Source organism: Equus asinus, chromosome 14, assembly GCF_041296235.1.
Source record: "Equus asinus isolate D_3611 breed Donkey chromosome 14, EquAss-T2T_v2, whole genome shotgun sequence".
NCBI classification, from domain to species: Eukaryota; Metazoa; Chordata; class Mammalia; order Perissodactyla; family Equidae; genus Equus; species Equus asinus.
In genome coordinates, this window is record NC_091803.1 from 31,814,760 (window position 1) to 31,830,477 (window position 15,718).

Sequence of the window (15,718 nt, forward strand, 5' to 3'; positions counted from 1 at the left end):
CTGCTGGTGGGAATGCAAACTGGTGCAGCCACTATGGAAAACAGTATGGAGAGTCCTCAAAAAATTAAAAATAGAACTACCATATGATCCAGCTATTCCACCACTGGGTATCTATCCACAGAGCTTCAAGTCATCAATTCCAAAAGTCTTATGCACCTCAATGTTTATTGCAGCATCATTTACAATAGCCAAGACATGGAAGCAATCTAAGTGCCCATCAACAGATGATTGGATAAAGAAGATGTAGGGGGCTGGCCCTGTGGCCGAGTGGTTACGTTCGTGCACTCTGCTGCAGGCGGCCCAGTGTTTCATTGGTTCGAATCCTGGGTGTGGACATGGCACTTCTCATCAAGCCACGCTGAGGTGGCGTCCCACATGCCACAACTAGAAGGACCCACAACGAAGAATATACAACTATGTACCGGGGGGCTTTGGGGAGAAAAAGGAAAAAAATAAAATCTTTAAAAGAAAAAGATGTGGTATGTATATACAATGGAATACTACTAAGCCATAAAAAAGAACAAAATCGTCCTGTTTGCAACAACATGGGTGGACCTTGAGGGAATTAGGTTAAGTGAAATAAGCCAGATAGAGAAGGACAATCTCTGTATGACTCCACTCATATGAGGAATTTAAACCTGTGGACAAAGAGAACAGATTAGTGGCTACCAGGGGAAAGGGGGGGGGGGGTGAGGGGTGAGCACAAAGGGTGAAGTGTTGCACCTACAACACAACTGACAGACAATAACATACAACTGAAATTTCACAAGATTGTAACCTGTCATTAACTCAATAAAAAATTTTTTAAAAAATGGAAATAATTGTTAACAACCTTACCACAAAGAAAGCTCCAGGCCCAAGCACTTTTACTGTAAATCTTATCAACCATTTACAGAAGAAATAATACCAAACTTACAAAAAGTCTTTCAGAAATTGATACCGAGGGGCCGGCCCGGTGGCGCAGCGGTTAAGTTCGCACGTTCCGCTTCTCGGCGGCCCGGGGTTCGCTGGTTCGGATCCCGGGTGCGGACATGGCACTGCTTGGCAGCCATGCTGTGGTAGGCGTCCCACGTATAAACTAGAGGAAGATGGGCACGGATGTTAGCTCAGAGCCAGGCTTCCTCAGCAAAAAGAGGAGGACTGGCAGTAGTTAGCTGAGGGCTAATCTTCCTCCAAAAAAAAAAACAAAAACAAAAACAAAAACAAAAAAAAAAGAAATTGATACCGAAACTTTTAATCTCATGTTCGTGTGCCCATTCACAGTAAGCCAATCCCTGAGACACAGGTGCTTGGAGATTTAGAAAGGTTTATTAGAACTAACCAAAACAAGAAGGTGGGAGGACAGGTTCTCTCAAATCCACTTTAACAAGAGAGGAGAGGAGGGGGTTTTACAGAGCTAAGGCGCTTGGCAGGAGAAGTTTCAGAGAAACAAAGGGGAAATTTGTGTTTCTTTCACTCCCAATAAGCCGCCAGGCAATCTGCCTTCTGGGCCCTCAGCAGCAGCTGGGGGCTGGTTGTCTGATGATCCCTGAAGGCATTCTTTTTCTCCTGTAAAACAAGCTCATAAATCCTTGTGACCCTTGAGTCACCCCTCAGGTTAAACAGGAAAACAGCGAATTGACAAGATTAACTTCTTTTCATAACAAGGTCAAAAGGTAAACTTATTGAATATTTACAATAACCCTCAGGTACCCGGCTTCAAAAGTAGAGGAGGAGGTAACACGGGATATTTTTTAAGTCCTTGCCACTGTGACAAGTGAGAAACACTTCATTGTTGGTCTTATTTATTCTTTGATTACTACATAAGATTGAAATTTCCTTAGGTTTATTAGTCCTTTTCCCATTTTAAATCTGGATGTTTGTCTTTTTCTGATTGAATTTTAAGAGCTTGCTACAAAGTGAAGATATTATTCCTTCAGCTATCAAACATGTTACAAACAGAAGCTACTTTTTAAAACCCCGAACAACGGATTTCATATGACAGCTCTGTGTGCAAGAGGCAAGAACGTGAGGTGGTGCACGGATTATGAAATAAAAAGCCCTCCATGTGCAGCCCTCCACCTACCTGCTGTGGCCTAAAATACCGACTCACCATTAGAGAACTTTTGAGTTAAGGCATTATCTCAAAAGATCAAAAATGTGAGAGGAGTGTGCCACTAATCCAGTTAAAAGAATACTCATTCCTCTCTATCAAGAGATCACTTACTAGAGAACGAGCTGGGAGGCTGACAGCAGGGCTGGTGAACACAGGCCCCTCTGGAGCCTCAGGCCTGGGAGTGAAGGAGGGCTGGTTCCCCAGAGGTCACCACACTTTCCCCAGCTTGGCTGTGCACATCTGCAGTCTCAAGTCTCTAAGTTCCAGAATCCAACTGCTCATCAAAAGTCTCTATGAGGGGCTGGCCCCGTGGCCGAGTGGTTAAGTTCGCGTGCTCTGCTGCAGGCGGCCCAGTGTTTCGTTGGTTCGAATCCTGGGCGCGGACATGGCACTGCTCATCAAACCATGCTGAGGCAGCGTCCCACATGCCACAACTAGAAGGACCCACAACGAAGAATATACAACTATGTACTGGGGGGCTTTGGGGAGAAAAAGGAAAAAAATAAAAAAATCTTAAAAAAAAAAAGTCTCTATGAAACCTCCACCCTGCAAGCAAGCTGGAGTAAGGGCTGTCAGGTCCCCAGTGTTCTTAGCCTGCCACCCCTTAGACAGAGCCTCCACCTACACGTGGAACCTGGGTGGAGGAAGGAGCCCCTGTCTTCTCAGCCACATTCCCCAAAGCTGGGGGATGAGAAATGCGGGGGGCCTGGCCCTCCATATCCCTTGACTGGGAGCTGAGAGGCGAAGGAGCTCCATCTTCTTGGGAATACCTTCCCAGACGGGAGCTTCTGTGAACAAGCACGAGATGGGAACAGGGGAGGGCTGGATTGTGCCACAAGATCTAATAGATTTTCTTTAATAAGGTTTTCTTCATTTGCTTTATGCCCTTAGGACAATTTCCAGAGATCTTAATGGTTGGGACGTATATATAAGGTGCACTAGTTATGGTTGTTTCTCTGAAGAGTGGGTCCATACTGAGCCTCACATCACTGTTCCAGAAGTGGGAGTCATGACGGTTTTAAAGAGGGGTTTTAAGCATAATGAAAAGATCCTTCTGGCTGTTGGGTAGAGAATGGATCAAAGGGAGATCAGAATGTAAGCAGACAGTCAGAAGAAAAATGGATTTGTCCAAAACAGACATAATAGTGACTAACGCGGTGGTGTGGAGATGGTGAAATGATCAGGGACCATATCTACCTTTTGTTCATCATTGTAATCTCACACCTAGCACATTAGTAGATACTCAATAAGTATTTGTTGAATGAAAGAAAAAAACTCACTTCCTAGATTTTCAGTAGTGTCCCGAGGCACCAGGAGACATGAGAGGTCTGTTTTGGTGGAAAAGGGAAATAAGTGGTAAAGAACCAGAGTGAAAAAAACATAAAACCCCACAGCAGAGAAGGAGGCCCTAGGCAGCCAGGTGAGCGGACAGAATGAAGCAAGACAAGCCCTCAAATTGAGAAATATTTCCTTACAGACCAGGGCCCACAGCACTTTTGGCTGAGGCACAATCCATAAAGGGAACTGGAAATGTAATAGGACAAAGGAAAATGTACTATTATAATTCCTCTCAGAGGGACTACAGTGCATGGCTGGAAGTAATTTGGGAGACTGTGTAAGAACCCCAGAAAAGACACACTTGAGCAAAAGCAGGTAGTTGCTAACCACTCACCTAAGGAGAGTGGGTCAGATCAGCTACCGAGCTTTCCTTCTGGCAAAGCGGGGCGTACAAGTTTGCGGTTCCAGCTGAATTGCTTGGAACAGTAGAGAAGAGGCTGAGCGCTGGCACTGTGTCTTTCTTCTGCATCCTTCCCCCACTGAGCAAACAGCCCGCTTCCAAATCAACATTAACAAGTGTACAAAGAATATTGGTTGAGGGCAACCAGAGGGGCTACCTCTTCAAGCTTGCTCCCTCTTTCCTTCCATATAAAAGAAAGAGGAAAAAAAAAAGAAGGGTGGAAGTCAGGGGATGTATTTGCTTAAAAAAACAAACACAAAATTCCCTTCCCCTGTCTATAAAGTAAGGATGGTAGAGGTCTACGAAATTTCTCCTTGGGAGGAAAATGCGCATGTGAGCCAAACAGGAGCAAAAGGAAGGTGCCCAAAGAAAAGCCTACATATACTAATGTTGCCATAGGAGAAATATATTAATTCATTTAAGAAATATTGAGAAAGCTACTACTTGCCAGGCATTAGCCAAAGTGCTAGAGATGGGAGAGTGAACAGAACAGACAAAAATCCCTCCTTTTGTGGAGCTTACATTCCAAGAGAGTGGGGGAGGGTAATCGCATGGCTCGAAAAGCGTTTAACTGTGCCAGTATCCACTCTCCCCACGTCTCGTGATCTGAGCAGCCAGCTGAATACATGAGAAAGGTGGCAAGCCAAAAACCTCCCTCTTGCCTCAACATTTAAGGTAAAGTCTGAAGCAATATGTGTGGTAATCTAACCTATACCATCTGGGGCCCTGAAATGCAGATCATTCATTTGGCTTAAACTCTTAAATACTGGTTTTTTATTTCCCTTCTTAGGAAACAACAGCCTTTTCTTCTGGCTGCACCTGGGCTCCTGCCCACTGGCCAAGAGAAAGAAGTGGAGTCAATGTTTTGATCACTACATCTGGCATCAAAGGTCCCCTTCATCCCCTTGGGAACTCCTGAAGCTATCACTCTCCCTTAGGCCAATTATTCACCCAGGCCAGAAGGCTCAGCGGGTAGAGCTTGAAGTCAAGGGTAACACCATCCTTCACTCTAACTGGTATATTAGCCCAGAAAATACTGCAATGCATGGTCAGCTATTGTCTTATGCAAGTGCTCTCAGTTCCAAGGGAACAAAGACAGTGACGTCCTACCCTATTTCTTTTATTCCAATAACTATGAGCTGCTGTGTGTCTGTACCTTGTGCATCTCCAGGATCCTGCACAGAGTCTGGTACAAAGTATGTTGATTGGTAAATATTTGAGAAAGAAATGTACCCTAAATAATCATAGGCTTCAACCAAATACGGAAACAAAATCAAAAGCAGGGAAGTCACTTCAATTTACTGTGTTGCCTCACGACTCCTCTGTGATACAGTGCACTACTGGCCAAAATGCCCCAGTCACTGCCCTATTACTGTGCGATGAAGCCAAACCTGATTGGCCGTTCTTATGTTAGCAAAGCACAACAGCAAATGACGGGTGATTAACTGCTCATCAAATACCATTTCTCGCTAAAAGAAGCCGGGACTCCTTAGAGAGATGGCTGATTTTAGAACCTAGACAGGAAATGTACAAGATGAACCGGGGACATCTTCTTGTGCCAGAAAGAAAGCAAACTTTCAAAGACTGATGGGGTTTTGTCAAAGTGACACAGAAACCAGCCTGAAGGGGCTCCCATGAGTCACTCTGGGACAACTTGAGCTATAAAAAAAAAATGACTTCATTAGATTGAAACACTTCGTGTGTGTGTGTGCGCATGTGTATGTATATAAAATTATATATTTATGAGTTTATAACCATACTTTAAAAATTTATTAGTCAGAAAGTTCGTTAGCCACCATTGCAGGTTGCAAGAGCACCAACTCATTATGCTGAAAATCGATGATGACAAAGAGAAAGAACCAACCATTAAAATAAGACTTGGCCTTAAGCAACCGCTTAACCTCTCAGAGTTCCAATTTCCTCATTTATAAAATAATGGTACTAGTAATGTCTCCTTCATAGGATTTTTGTGAGGATTTCATATGGGATCCCAGGAAATTGGAAAGTCCTGTATGCATGTAAAGGATAGCTATTATTACTATGTGGATAGTTTCCAAGTGAAACAGGCCTCTGAGGATGTTTGGACTCCTAGCTTCTGGATTGCTGTGCTTATAAGACCCTGAGGAGTGATTCAACATTCTCAGCCCCTGATCCAAGCAGCTTAACTAAGGGGTTAAGTGTAGATTCTCTGTTCTGACATGATTTGCAATCTCCCCCCTGAAATCTATGTTGGGCTTAATTACTGTGTTCCTCACTCACCAGGTATGGAGTATGCTCCCTAAAGACCCAGCTAATGGTCCAAACTGCATGTCCATCTACTCCCCGGGGTCTCCTGCATAACAAGGTCCCTGGTGCTTATCATCACTGGAAGAAATCTTGGCCTTTCGAAAGAACCATTAGAGGGCTGGTGGCAAACTAATGGTGGTGACTTATCTTGCCTTCCTAGTTTCAGCAAAAGGGTCCCACGGGACACCTATATAACCAAGTGAGAAAGCATAGAATACACACTGCCCCTTGTAGGAGGGAGAATTCCGCACTTACAATCCAAATGAAGCATCCAAAGACTTCACAGATGCTCAAAGAGACAAGCGGATCCCAAGGGACCATGGTTGGATGACCGCCCTAAATTTTGGATGAAAGCACTAAGAAGAGGGAATAGCTGAGAAGTGGAATTCAGGAGAAGTTTGCCAAGGAATAGGGATTTTTTTTTTACGACCCTCCTGAGAGAAGATTGAGTACTATCTCACATCCCCAGCTTCTGGTCTGGAGATTGGTGCATAACAAGCATCTAATGAGTGAGGCAGATATCTAGGATTATCTGCCCAGCAACCAACTTCTTGGAATAGCCTATCTCCTCAACTATATTACTATCATGACAGTTTCCATGTTCCTTCTTGACCCCATTCGCACCCTGGCTTCTGTTGACTGGTCTTGTGGTGGGCATTTAATCCAACACAACACTCTTTTCCAGAATTTTTCAAAGTATAAATAAAATAGTCAATCTCTTCAGTGGTAGGGGTCTTAAGATAAAAAACCTAGGGATTGACAAAGGCCCACATTTTCCACCATGCAGAGAAAGCCAATTTTCAGGGAAAGAATATGCAATCAACCCATACAGAGAAACAGAGCCAAGAAACGGAAAGAGAGACTCCTAATGATGTTAAAACCCCTGGTTTTCCTAGGGCCCAGCTGCACCCTCATCTTCCTAGGGTTTGCCTGATCCGTACATTCTTGATTTAGCAAGCTAGTAAGTCTTCTTTTCTCCCCACAAGTTGTATAGATTGGGATTCTGTCACTTACACCCAAAAAGTTCTTGACCAATATAGCATTGGTTCCTCCCAGTTTCATCTGGGCCAGAAACAGAGTTCAGCAGCCAATCGATCTATTTCACCTGTGGAACACCTCCCAACTGCTATGCGCCCCTGGAACCTTCCCTTCCTACACATCCGCTACAGCATCACCAGAGAAACCATCCTAAATAACTCTAATTTGAAAGACATTTCCTGGCTCTCACATGTCCTTCCTCACCACCACCGGGTATGATCATCTATGCCTTCCTTAAACCTGTTCACCTGTCACGTGCAACACTTCAGGGCACTAACTTCTTTACACATCTCTCCCCAACCAGGATGTAATGTCCTCTATGACAGGCGCCATGTCTTATTCATCTGTGACACCTCTGTTCCTAGTGCACAGCCTGAAATATTGTCGTGTCCAGTGATTATTTGCTCCCCTGGCCTGTCTCTGTGTAGAGTTGTTATTGTCCTTATCAGGTTCCTCAACTTTTTGGAGAGGATATCAATCCAACCCCTGCCTCGGCAGAGTGTCTGGACTTAGCTGCTGTTTTCCAGTTACTTCTCTTCTCCAAAACCTTAACAGAATTTGCTTTTATTGAATTGTATATTGCTGAAATGCTATTGCCTTGGGTACAAAAATTAATCAAAGAGAAACTCATTGCTGAGTTTGGTGTAGAAATGATATTGAAGATGATTTTCACAGTAAGATACAAGGGAAAACTTTACCACTGGTCTAAATACCAGGAAAAAGTGGGATTTTTCTAGGACACTAGTCAGTATTTGTTTTGGACACTGCATGTGCCTGATCATGTTCGCTTCTTCCATCTGGGTGGAAGAAAGCTCTAGCCAAATTTCTGGCACACTTCTAGCAAATGGATACGTCTTTGTGGCATGTGTTTTGTGTACTTACCTCACTCCGGCTTTTATCTTGTTTTTCTACCCTATTACTTATTTACCTTTATTTTTCCCAGCCCCCTTTTTTAAAAGGAAAATATTTTTTACCCCATTTCATTCCTCACAAACCACGACTATTTACTGACGGGCTGTATCCACCTGCTGCGCACTGCACAACTTCTCAACCCTTGAAATCAGGCTGGAAACAGTCCCCACTGTCTCCTCTTCACACCGATTTTCATATGGTGCATTTTAAAAAAAGAGATGTCACCCATTCTTTATTCTATTATCCTGAATATAACTTTAATAATAATTTTTATTTTAGGAAAGTTTTAATTTACAGACAAGTTTCAAGGACAGTACAGAGAATTCAATACCCCTCATCCAGTTTCCCCAGTTGTTAACGTCTGACATTACCACAGCATGTTTGTCACAATTAAGAAACCAACGTAGATTTATAGGAACTAAACTCCACACTTCATTCAGTTCTCACTAGTTTTTCCCTAATGTCCTTTTCTTGTTGTTCCAAGATCCCGTGCAGGACACCGTATTACACTGAATCAATATGTGTCTCCTTACTTAGTTTCTTTGGGTCTGTGACAGTTTCTCAGACTTCCCTTGTTTTTGATGACCTTGACAGTTTTGAAGAGCGCTGGTTGAGTATTTTGTAGGATGTTCCTTATTTGGGGGTTTGTCTGATGTTTTTCCTGTGATTGGCCTGGGGTCACTGGTTCTTGGGAGGAAGATCACAGGGGTGAAGTGCCATTCTCGTGGCAGCATGTCAAGGGTGCAGGCTGTTAACTTGACTTACCGCTCACGATGTTAACCTTGATCACCTGGCTGAGGCAGTGTTCTCAAGCTCTCCCTGCTGTCGAGTTACTCCAGCCCCCCTTTCTGTGCTCTTCTCTTTAGAGCCATATCACTAAGTGCAGCCCATGCTCAAGGGGTAGGAAGTCAAGCTCCACTTCCTTCCAAGGGGATCCAGATAAATTATTTAGAATTTTTATGTCCCATTTATTTATTTATTGAATCATTTGTTTATATCAGTATGGCCTTATAGATATTTTTCATTTTCCTCAGCAACTTTTTAAAGACTGAGCAGGATGATATTTGGAGATATGGACTGACGTTGTTTTGAGTTCCAAAATGTGTCCTGTTTTGAAACCCTTACCAACATCAGTAACCTTGAAAACAAGGTTTTCAATTGAAGAGCCAGGCTTTTTATCAAACGTTGTGTATCTTTGTGGGGTGTGTGTGCGTGTCCAGAAGCTTGGCTATGAATGGCTATCCAAAGACTCTGGATAACTCAGAGCATAAGGTATGGGAAGACAAAATGAATATGTAAAAGCACTTATTCTGCCACAAAGAAGATAAAAGTTAGCTAGAGAGGGAGTAGTGTGGCAGCCTAAGAAGGGACTCTAGGCCACATTTCCCAGGGCTGGACCCCTCCCCGCCAACACACACAAACAGTGGGCATTAAACCTGGGGAGCCATAGGACTGAGAAGGCCTGGGCCTCACCGCTGGGGTGAAGCCCACAGGACTGTATATCCCCATATAGAGATGCCTCCCCAGAGAATGCCAACATGCAGCCACCAGGGTCAAAAGGAAATGATGGTATGGAAGAGAAGACCTAAGACATCCCTGGCACCCCAACATAACACAGGAGAGCATCTAAAAGTGTCCCAAGAGGGGTGTGGAAGTGGCTGAGAGGAGGCTGGAAGATTGGGTCTGCCTTGCAGTCAGGGCGATAAAGAGGATCATGTGACTCTGACAGTTGTAGAGCAGAGCATTATGGGGACCCTTCACTGTAGATAAAGCAAGAGAGTGTAGGGATCAAAGATCAGCAAGGGTTGCCCATCTCAGCAGGAGCCACAATGGACGATGTCATGGAACTTTCTAGAAGGATGGAAATGTTCTCTATCTGGGCTGTCCAATATGGTTGGCAGCAGCCACACGAGGCTGCTGACCACTTGAAATGTGGCTAGTGTGACTGAGGAACTAAATTTTTAAATTATATTTAAGTTTAAGAAATTTAAATTTAAAATCTAATATTCAATTCAAATTGGAAAACTTTTATGTAAGTCTGGCACACATTAAGTATGTGAATCTAGTTTTTCAACAGCAAATTTGATGAACTCTTAATGGAGGTCAAACATTTTTGATAAAAATTTAGCATTCAATTTTGGATATGATGCTAATATAAAATACACCATAAATTTAAAAAACTTTTGAAGACATTAATGTGAAATAGCTCATTCATAATTTTTTTTATATTGACTCTATTGAGTCAATATTGAAATGATAATATTTTAGACAGATGGAGTCAGGTAAAATAGGTTGTTAAAATTCATTTCTGGGGGCCGGCCCAGTGGCGCAGTGGTTAAGTACACATGTTCCGCTTCTTGGCGGCCTGGGATTCGCTGGTTCCGATCCTGGGTGCGAACATGGCACCACTTGGCACGCCATGCTGTGGTAGGCGTCCCACGTGTAACGTAGAGGAAGATGGGCATGGATGTTAGCTCAGGGCCAGTCTTCCTCAGCAAAAAGAGGAGGATTGGCAGTAGTTAGCTCAGGGCTAATTTTCCTTAAAAACAAAATTCATTTCACCTGTTTCTTTTAGTTTTTAAAACGTGGCTGCTAAAAAATTTTAAATTACCTGTGTGGCTCACTTTCTGGTTCTGCAGGACAGCAATGCTATGGAGCAATGGGAGCTATAGAAGGTTATAGAGAGAGGAAAGGCCCAACCCTAGAAAGGGCAGATGAAGCAGAAGGTCTGTAAGAGAAGCAAGAAGCAAACCTCAGAAGGCCCATATGTGTGGGTGGAGGGGCGGGGGGAGCGTCTACATACAAGTCTACAGAGAACTATCATTTGTTGGCTCTGTACTATTTTCCAGGTGCTGTGCCAGGTGCTGCCTTCCTCTTATAAGGACCCTTTTGATTACATCAGGCCCACCCAGATAAACTAAGATAATCTCCCCATCTCAAGATCCTTAACTTAATCTCATCTGCAAAGTCCCTTTTGCCATATAAGGTCACATACTCACAGGTTCTGGAGGTTAGGAGGTGGATATCTTTGGGGGCCCTTTATTCAGCCTACCACACTGGGCTTATCCTTGGACTTCATTTATTAAAGGGTCAAGGCGCCCTCTTCAAGTCTGAGCCCATAAGAGATACTCTCTTCTGGATATCATGTGGGGTACCAATGAATTCTTAAGGTGAAAAGTGCCACTGTCTGATCACTGTCACCAACAAGCAACGTTTAGGCACAGACTTTATGAAAGCCAATTCCTGTTGCCAGCAACGGACGTTCACAAGGGTATAGGCAGGCAAAGCCTATGTTCAAACCAGCGAGTGACACTGTCTCAAAATGACTTCCAAGTGAAATAACGTCAGGACAGACACCTAGCAGTGACTGGCACATAGTCAGTGCTCAATAAAAGTCAGGAGTTTGGAGGATTTCTCAGAATCTATTGTAATCAGTGAGTTGAGTTCAGGCAGGTTTGCCAAGCGAGATCCAGTTATGCCACAATAATCAAGCATGCCGCTGTCCTGGGCTACTTGAAACTCATGTCGAGAGGCTCTGATCACAGGCCACTTGAGCGCTATGGCTCTGGATAGCATCAGCTCCATGGACAAGAATCATCCACTAATGTGCTGGGCCTTAGCCACCGTTCGGCACGGAACCACGAGAGGAGGTTGCTCCTGCATTTCCTCTCGCCCTTCTCAGCTCTGTCATATAAGGTGCTGTCCCTTTAACCACAGGTTGTCCACAGAAACAAGAACTCTCCTCCCAGGGGATTATGATCCTCCCAACTGTGCACCAGAGACTCAGGGCTACGATGACATAGATGCCACCAAAAGAAAAGAAGAGAGGAACCAATTTTCCAGCCGACACAGAGCTGAATCTTTGTGAAGGAGCTGAAGGCCTTTCTGGATCAATAATACCATTTTCTGGTAAGGAAAAAATACCATTTTCTGGTAAAATGGGAGTAATTCTAGTAAATGAGGAGCCGTGAAAGTGTATTTAAACCTGTAGAACAGCAGTAAGAGGAGAGTCACACTGTCTTGCCATAATTGGATATTTGCAGACCCACTGTGGATAGGAAAACAGACTTTTCCCTTTGACGGGAAGATGAACTGTTCTCCTACTTTGTGGAGGTTGGTAGAAATATAGCAAAAATCTGTGATAGTATTTCCTTGCATTGACTTGGGAGACAACAAATGTGGGCTGGATATTTGTGATGCTTGCTAGGAGAGTGGCCTTGGTAAACTACTCACCTCTCAGTGCCTCAGTCACGTTATATAAAATAAAATCCCTGCCTCCTAGGGCTATCGAGAGAATTAAACGAGATATTGCATGGAAATGCTTAACACAGTGCTGAATGCACACCAGTTGTGCAAACATCTTTCCGCTGTTGAAATTTCCCTTAACACTCGGGAAATCACTAAGACTTTAGAAATCACCTAGTTTGACTCTCACTTTTACATATACCTTCTGGAGACATTTTGTCAAACATGTTTACTGTATACAAATTTCTACAAAGGTAATGTCTTGACCTAAAACAGTCAGTGATCCTCAGATTTGACCACGGAATCATGAACTTCTCACAGATTCCCAAGTCAGGAAATGACTCTCTTCAAATGCAAAATGGTGGCTCTTCAGAGTTTCCAGTTCTCCTTAAAGGCCTATCCATACAAATCTATTCAGAAAATCAAAAGCAGACCAAAGAGATAGAAAGAAGGAATGTTACTGACAAAAAAATGTTAAAGTTTAATTGAAAAATCCTACTCTATAATAGCTTGATTTGTATTTTATTACTAAGGATTGTGTTTGCATATGCAAGACCTGTTTCACTCTATGCACATAGCATGGGAAATGCTAACATGTATATTCAGATCAGATCTGTTTATGATATTTAGTTTTAGATTTGTTGATATGTGAATTTGATGACTTATTAAGGTATGGAAAACTTGTCTATGGAGATATGGGAAATAAGAACAATTCATGAAAAATCATCATTTTTCAATTTGGAGAAGATGGAGAGGAGATTTGCATTAAAAACTACACCATAGGGGCCGGCCCGGTAGCGCAGTGGTTAAGTGCTCACGTTCCGCTTCGGTGGCCCGGGGTTCGCCAGTTCAGATCCCAGGTGTAGACATGGCACCGCGTGGCAAGCCATGCTGTGGTAGGCATCCCACATACAAAGTGGGGGAAGATGGGCATGGATGTTAGCTCAGGGCCAGTCTTCCTCAGCAAAAAGAGGAGGATTGGCAGCAGATGTTAGCTCAGGGCTAATCTTCCTCAAAAGCAAACAAACAAACAAAAATTACACCCTATTCTCCTTAGGAAGCAAGAATGTTCCAGGTGTCCCATGTCTTGAGAGTCTTTCCAACTCATCATTAAACTGCGACCAAGAAAGTTCAAAGTGATGGAAATGAAGGCTAGAATGCTTCAGACTGATGGGGGCTCAGGTCAGCCCTGAGAGCCTGAAGCACAGTGACAGGGCATTAAAAGAGGCAGAAATAAGATAAGCCACCAAGATGTTGGTGGCTCCAATCCAATAGCTTTTCTAGGGTTTTTTTTGTATGTCAAATAGCTAAAGCCTTCTGCCAGAAACAGTTTGGAGGTTTGAATTTTAATGCACAGCATTTATGGAGCCCTGGCCACATACCAGCCACTGTGCTAAGGTGCTCACTTAAATCCCAAACTAGCCAATGAAGAAGGTATTATCATTACTTCTCATCACACAGATGAAATAAGACTTGGAGATGTTACGCAACTCGGCAAACGTCATCCAGAGAAGCAAGTGTGGGTGCAAGTGTGCCTCTGGTATGTGTGTGTGTGTATTTAGGAGAGGGATGGTGTCTCACTTTCAGCAGAGTGCTAAATCATGACATGGCCCCAACACTTCCTCTTTTCTTTGCTCTTGATACCTCCACCACACTTACAGAAAATTGCCCAGGTAAGGCTTGATCCCTATTCTTTCTACCTTGACATAACAGAGAGTTTAATACCAATGATATTGGCAGAAATAGCTATTCCTGGGCTACAGTAAACTGCATTTGCAGCAAATGGGCCTCTCACTTCTCCAGACGTCACTCTGAGCAGCAAAGAAGGCCTGGCAACAACAATGAGGGGATGGTACGCCCTGCACCCTTTGTTCGATTGTTTATGTTATCACCATGCTGCAGGCTCAGGCACCCTTTGCACCTGCAGATTTTTCCACTCCACACAAGGCAACTAAGTAGGACTGAAGGGCAAAAGGGTGAGGGTGTTCACCATCAACAAGAAACCTTTATTGGAGAAGGCAGCACAAAGGAGACTGAATAGCAGAGAGGTTGCATAGGCAGGCCATATGGGTTCAAGCCTTGCCTCTGACGCCATGAGAGGGATACACTTGTGCAACTTACTTAGGTCTACATGGGTCTCAGTTTCCCCATCTGAAAATGGAGATAATAACAGCACCAGCTTCACAAGCTTGTCATGAATGCTGAACAATATTAGGAGTGCATAGTGCCTGGTCTGCAGCAAGCACTTAACAAACATTGGCTTCTATTACTGAAGATAGCTCTATGAGGCGTGCTAAGTGCTAAGCATGCAACACATAGCCTCTATCCACACCATCTAGGTAGGTTAGGGAGATGGGGCACAGATTAAAAAAAATAATTAATAATATAAGGTAGAAAATTGTCTCATGAGTAGTACAGATACATACTACGGAAATACAAAGGAAGAAATAACAATGTTAGAAAAAAAACCTGCTGGATTACAGATGGCCGGCCAGAAAGGGAAGGGGACTTTACCAATGTCACAAAGCTAGTTTTGAAAAGAGTTGGGAGTAAAGTCTAGATCTCCTGATTCACACTGTAAAACTGTTTCAGGAAACTATGCCACAATAGCACTAACGAAAATAATCTTAACAATAGCATTAGTTGACACTTTGAAGATACTTTTTATGTGCCAGGCATTTTCACATAATATCTTATTAAACCCTCATTGTAACCCTAGCAGAGAGGTATTATATTTTCCCCCATTTTACAGATGCAAAAGTCAAGGTACAGGAAGCATAAACAATTTGCCCAAAGTCCGACAGCCAGAAAGTGGCCCAGCCAGGACTTAAATGAAGGTTTCTAAACAGTTATAATGGAGGACTATAATGAAAGAGAGGAAGGCAGGGGAGCCAGAAGCAAGGGGAATGACAGACTGAATCTTGGTGGTAGAAATGGACATTCATGAAAAGTGAATGAACTGCTTTTACTGGAAGAGGAAATTCAGGTAGAGGAGTTAGAAAATACGGTTAGAACAGAGTATGGGGCAGAGAGAAGGGGGCTTGAATGTCAATCGAGGCAGCAAATTTTCTGTTTGTCTGCTTGGTTGGGGAGAAGGTAGGGACAGAAGACAGGAGCTTGACAATTCTATAGTTGTGTGTTTTCTTTTTAAGACTTATCTGGTCACAGACAGAATGAAGGAGAGTCCAGTGGCAGGGAGACCGGTCAGCGGCCAAATGTCACAGCTCCAAAGAAGGATGGGGTGTTTTTCAGGTGTTCCCCAACTTTCTGAGGTCACACGGCCACAAGTCCACTTCCCAATCTCACTTTAGAGCATCAGGAGAGACTAATACTCTCCACCCATCTCTCCCCACAGGCTGCAGTATTCCCACATCTGTATCAGTCAACAAAGCCCTTTGAGAATC

The 15,718-nt window shown here is 43.5% G+C and overlaps 1 protein-coding gene across 4 annotated transcripts in view; it reads right to left on the reverse strand.

Moving 5' to 3' along the window:
- LOC139040200 (collagen alpha-2(I) chain-like) overlaps positions 1 to 1,232 on the reverse strand; it is a 35,127-nt gene extending 33,895 nt beyond the window's left edge. For 3 of the 4 annotated variants that reach the window (XM_070484727.1, XM_070484725.1, XM_070484729.1), the window contains exon 1: positions 917 to 1,232. The gene's annotated coding sequence lies outside the window, so the exon portion shown is untranslated. The remainder of the gene's footprint in view (positions 1 to 916) is intronic. The other variant, XM_070484728.1, reaches the window with a different exon arrangement.
- Positions 1,233 to 15,718: the final 14,486 nt, after the last annotated feature.